Source organism: Ochotona curzoniae, unplaced genomic scaffold, assembly GCF_017591425.1.
Source record: "Ochotona curzoniae isolate NIBS_2020 unplaced genomic scaffold, NIBS_Ocur_1.0 contig_3622, whole genome shotgun sequence".
Lineage (NCBI taxonomy): Eukaryota > Metazoa > Chordata > Mammalia > Lagomorpha > Ochotonidae > Ochotona > Ochotona curzoniae.
This window is the reverse complement of record NW_024465926.1, coordinates 21,826,807-21,833,326: the sequence shown is the minus strand read 5'-3', so window position 1 is coordinate 21,833,326 and position 6,520 is coordinate 21,826,807.

The following is a 6,520-nucleotide window of genomic DNA, read 5'->3' as shown; positions in this document are numbered from 1 at the left end:
AACCACGAATAGCTAGAACCATCCTGAAAAATAAGAGATTAGCAGGGGGAATCACAATCCCGGACCTCTGGACATACTATAGAGCAGTGGTTATCAAAACAGCCTGGTACTGGCACAAAGACAGAAAAGAAGATCAATGGAATAGAATAGAAGCACCAAAAGGGAACCCACACAAATACAGCCAATTAATCTTTGACAAAAAGACCAATGATAGCTCAAGCAAGTGGGAAGGCCTCTTTAGTAAATGTTGTTGGGACAACTGGCTGATAGCCTGTAGAAACAAAAGGATAGACCCACATCTATCACCATACACTAAGATCCAATCTACATGGATAAAAGACCTAAACCTACATCCAGAAACCTTCAAACTCTTGCAAGAAAATGTAGGAAATACCCTGCAAGACCTAGGAGTAGGTTCCGACTTTCTAAGAAGGACACCAAAAGCAATAGCAGTTGAGAACAGAATAAACAAATGGGACCTCATCAAACTAAGAAGCTTCTGTACAGCAAGGGAAACAATCAACAAAGTAAAAAAGCAACCCACAGAGTGGGAGAAGATCTTTGCACACGATATAGGCGATAGGGGGCTAATTTCCAGGATATACAAAGAACTTCAAAACAACCAAAAAACCAAAACAAACAAGCCACTCAAGAAATGGGCAAGGGAAATGGGCAAACATTTCACAAAGGAGCAAGTCCAAATGGCAAACAAACATATGAAAAAATGTTCCAGCTCCCTAGCAATAAGGGAAATCCAAATTAAAACATCGATGAGGTACCACCTAACACCAGTAAGATTGGCCCACATAAACAAGAACACCAACGACGCTTGCTGGCGAGGATGCGGGGAAAAGGGAACCCTACTCCACTGCTGGTGGAGCTGCAAATTGGTACAGCCTTTATGGAAATCAGTCTGGAGAACACTCAAACAACTCGGAATCTGCATACCATATGACCCAGCAATAGCACTCCTAGGAATATATCCAAAACACCTGTTTTACGACAAACCAACATGCATCCCCATGTTCATTGCAGCACAATCAGTAATTGCAAAAACATGGAAGCAACCGAAATGCCCATCAATAGAAGATTGGATAAGAAAGCTTTGGTTCATCTACTCCATGGAATACTACTCAGCTGTTAAAAAAAACAAAATGCAGTTCTTTGTGGCTAAATGGGCACAACTGGAAACTATAATGCTAAGGGAAATGAGTGAATCCCAAAAGATTAGATACCACATGTTCGCCTTGATTTAACCTGTAATTTATTGTTTGGTTGTTTGTTATTTTTTGAACGTGTCATTGATGCTGTCTCAACCCAGATGTTTCGAAGAATGGAACTTGCATTATTTTTAACATATTGTTTACCCAATACTATGTCAATTAATTCCATAATGTTGTATATTGATACTGAGGCCTTGTTGGGGCTTTTAACCGACCGGATCTTTACTCTGTTAGACCTATCTTCAGACCATAGAAGGTCTCCCCAGGAGGCCACTGAACTTATCTGGACAATAAGACGCTGAACTTTATGCTAGGCATGTGTTTGCAAGCAATGAATCTCAACTGAACTTGAACTATGGTTATGCAGCAAGGTGGAGGAATCCACCATGGGGGGAGGGGTATGGGGAGGGGTGGGGGGAATCCCCAGCGCCTATAAAACTGTACTACACAATACAGTGTAAGCAACAATAAAAAAAAAAAAAGCCATGAAGAAAATTCACCTTCAGATGCCACTGGATCTCCAATTGGCTTTCATGTGGCGTGGTCCTTCTTTATCCAGTCGTAAAGCATCCTTGAGTCAATCACAGATGGAGTTGGTGTGTAAATACCCAGGCTTCTTTGCCTGTTTTCAGGAACCACCCTGGGTTTGTTTGATGTCCTCTCCTGTTGGTCCCCCGTGGGACTGAATGCCATTGTGCATAGGGAAGCTGCCATAGAGCACATCTGCATTTGCTGCCTGTGTCTCCTTGCTGTTCTTCCACCTTTGTGTCCACAGGTCACTTTCCAAAGGAATGATCGCTGTCAAATCCTGGTCTCAAGAGCCACTTTGAAAGGCACAAAGCCCAGTAAACTGTAACGTCTCTGTGATTCTGTCACCAGGTGCATGCACACTAACCCTCCTGTTTTCTTGATGATTTGACATTTTGCAGTAGTATCCACAGCCTCTCTCTAAATACAGCCACACATTTTTTTTTTATTATTATCCAGTGCGGTATATTTTCTTGCTGTCTGTTTACTTTTATGTCTATTAATCCATGTCCTTGTGTTTAAAATTGCATTTTTGCCCAAGTTTGGTTTAGAAGTCAAGGCTAATGATTACACACACACACACACACACACACACACACACACACACACACACACAATGAGCAATTACACACATAGATGACTGCGTAACTGAGATCACTGGGCGAGCCAGGAGGGTGTCCCATGCAGTTCCCATGTGGCTTGAGAGAGCACAGACTGGGGGCTAGCTGGGAGTTCCCCCTGGGCCTACGGGCGGGCCATGGTCAGCTCTCTCCACATTCTACCGACCATAGGCACCAAAGAAGGAAGCCCTCAAGCATTCTAATCAGCTTTTCCAGATAAGAGACAAGAGTGGTCGGAAGGGACGAGGATTAGAGTCCTGCTTTTATTTCACAAGATCTGAAAATCTCATTTAACTGGTACATTTAAGGCATGTTTATCTCATGTAATTATTGATATGGTTGGTTTAAATTTGGTTATTTTAGGAGGACTTTCCATGTGTTCATGCATTCTTTGTTATCTTCATTCTGTTGGTCTGCTTGCTTTGGGACTTAAGATCTTATTATGACTCACTTATCTCCACTACTAGGGTTTTATTTAAATCTCTAGTGGCTGCTTGGGGTGTTGAATATACATTTTTGATTAAGGTACACATTGCGCTTTAAAACCATATGAACCTATTGCATAAAGTACCACAATGGGCTCTAAGTGTCTGCTTTCCATCTTTTGGTCAATATTTTGTCATGTATTTCTCATATTTGTGCTCTAACCCACAGTTCATTGCTACTCCTTTCATTTTAGATAGTGATTTTTAAAATTTTACACTCACCTTTGTTTTAAAGATTGATGTAGAGTTCCATTTCTTCTTTCCACAGAAATTAATGTTTTGCTTTGTACCATTTCCCTTCTTCATTAAGGATTTTCTTAGGGACTGCACGGTGGTACAGCAAGCTAAGCCTCCACCTGTGGTGCTGGCATCATATGTGGACACCAGTTCATGTTCTGGTTGCTTCTGATCCAGCTAGCTGTATATGGTGTGGGAAAGCAGTGAAAGATGGCTCAAGTGCTTGGGCCCCTGCATCCTTGAGAGAGATCTGGAGGAGGTACCTGGATCCTGGCTTCTAATTGGCCCAACTTTAGTCATTGCAGCCATTTGGGGTGTGAGCCAGAGCATGGAAGATTGATCTCTCTCTCTCGCTCTCTCTCAATATGACCTCCTGTATTAAAAAAAGTTAAAAAAAGACTTTCTTAAGTTCTTCCTTGAAAGTTCTTCTCCATATCTGGTGATGAAAGTCCCAGCCTGTGGTGTGCCTATTTCACAGCCAGTTGGCATGCACCTGTGTCTGTCTGTACTTAGCAGCAGCCTGAGCCGAGCACAAACAGGTCATAGCATCTTGTTCAGAACCACAGCAACCTATGCCACTAATGCAACACAAACTTCACTGATGGCGGTTGCAGCTGAATACATTTCCCAGAGACCACATTATTGAGTCCACCCAGAATGCAACACCCCATGCCCAACACACACATCCGCACTCAGTTCACGCCAAATAGACCTAGCTTTAATTAAAAACTTAGGAAAACAGACAAAGAAGGTCATTAGCTATGGGTAAGAGGTCGATTCAGCTAGAGAGTACAACAGCTGTAAACAGACAGACACCCAGAATCTGATCACTCAAATATATACATTATTAGTTCTAAATGGAGAGCTACACATCAACAGAGCAAAGAGACAGGGACTCCCACATCCAACTGGTCAGTTGCAAGATCATCTCTAAAGAAAACAAACCAAGACGTACCAGAGTTGGGGAGCACCCTCTGGAGCAGATGGAACTAACTGCCACTTTCAAAGCTGCTCACCTTACAGGGCTGCTCACCCAGCAAGTGCAGAATACACATTCTGCTTACCAGGGCATGGAGCATTCTCCAGGAGACACAAAGCACTTGTCAACCAATTGTAAAAACCGAAATCACATCAGCTGTCTTTGCTCACTGGATTACAACATCATAAGAAGCCAACAAAGCAAACTGTGGAAGTAGCACATATATACAATGACGAATCAACATGCTCCTAAAATATTAACTGGTTGATGAAGAAATTAAAAGGGAAATAAATATTAAAAGAAGTAAGAATGGAAAAACAAAATGCCCAAACCTAAGGGCGACAGTATAAATAGTTCACAGAGGGAAGTTTCTAGCAATAAACGCCTACAACAACAACAACAACAAAATTCAAATTAGCAACCTAATGGTCCAACTCAAAGAAACAGAAAGCAAGGACAAACCAGAACCAAAATAAGTAAAATTGATGAGTTACTGTGCCCATATTTATTGCAGCCCAGTTCACAGTAGTTAATACATGGAATCAACCTGGATGTCCATCGTGGATGGCCGGATAAAGAAAATTTTTCAACAGAATGGATGCAACTAGAAACCATTCATTGTGTTTAGTGAAATAAGCCAGTTCCAAAAAAAAAAAAAACACAAAAACAAAAAAACGTTTCTCTGATCTGTGGTACCTAAAATAGAGTAAAAAAAAAAAACCTATATGAACAAACTGGGCAGTTTGAGATTTGACTATTGTCTTAGCATGTACTCTTGAGGAACAGTGTTTTTGTGTCTACTTGCTATGTGCTGAATTCTTTACCAAATGGAGGGGTAAGCCTGACTGGTGAGGGAACTGAATACACGTTATTCTTAAAATTAAAAAAAAAAAATAAGGAGGGAGGATGATGACTGGGAAGTTATGACTTTTCTCCTAAATCTGTACTGTGAAGTACATGAAATCTGCTCATCTTATATAAGTAAATTATAAAGAACAAATATATTTGCTTACCTTATTTCTAAAAATATTTTTAATCCTTTTAATTGTTTATTCTTATTTGAAAAGCAGAACCACCGAGAGAATCAGAGAGATAAAATCTATCTACTGGCTCGCTTCCCAGATGGCTGCCTCGGCTGGAGCTGAGCAGATCTGAAGCCAGGAGCTTGTTTTGGGTTTCCCATGTAGGTGTAGGGTCCCAAGGACTTGAACCACCCTTTGTTGTTTTTCCAGGCTGTAAACAGGCAGCTGGATTGGAAGTAGTGCAGCCAGGACACAAACAGGTGCTCAAGTGGGTTGCCAGCACTAAAGGTAGATACCTAGCCTACTATGCCACAGTGTAAGTCCCAATAAATAATTATAAAGATTAAAATGAAAGTAAATAAAATACTAAGGGACAATGGCAAAACTTAGCAAGATGAAGATATAAAGATCAGAGAATAAATAGATACAGTTAAGACTAAGAATACGAAAGATCGATGAGAACTAATTGGTTTGCTTCTTTTTTTGAGAGAGAACAGTAGCATCCATACATTCCACCGATGCTGGATCAGAAACACAGCATCTATGATTCAAAAATAGACCCACTGTGGGATAATAACAGCTCAAGCAGCAGCATGATCCACAGCACCAAAACACTAGGCCCCTGCCAACTGAGTTTTGATTGTGATCGTTAGAAGACGCATTGGAGACATGACATTCTCTTTAATAAATGGTGCTGAGGAAACTGGATATGTGCATGGGACAGAATGTAAATAGACCACTATTTCTCATCAACAACAAAAAAGTCAAACTAGACCAAACACTTAAAGTGCAGCCAGACACAAGCTGATACCCACACAGGATGCTGGTATTGTGGCTTTCCAAGTTATGTTACAACACTTGCTCTGGAAGTATATTTTTAATGTCTTATTACACCCTCAGCTACAGGTATGTCCTGTGCACCTGCCACTCAGAGATGCTCTTCACACTTTCATCCTCTCCCAGTGGTATGAGTCTGGTATGTGGAATGAGTCTGGAACGTGGTACTGGGTAATTTCTGACTTAATTATGGCATTTGGGAATGACTCATCCTGTCAATCCTCAAACCCATAGAGGCTTAATATTCCCTAGTCTTGTGCTGCTCATGCTCATCTTGATCCAGGAGAGTGTGTTATCCCACAGCCTAAGGCACAGAGTTTTAGTCTTCTGTCAGTAGTACCCTGTGGGAAACATCTACTGCTCTTTCTCGCATGTTCAAAGGACTTTGGTAGCTGGAGCATAGAAGCTGAGTAGCATCGTATCTACATCCCCGAGTCAAGCTTCCTCTGATCTCACTACCTGTTTCCAACCTTTCTTGTGAGCACCTAGTAAATATTCATAGAGAAGACTGTATGAATTGCCATGATACCTTTGTGGTTTCCAGGGAGTTCATGTTCTTCTACTACCTCACACCTGGCTCTGAGTCATT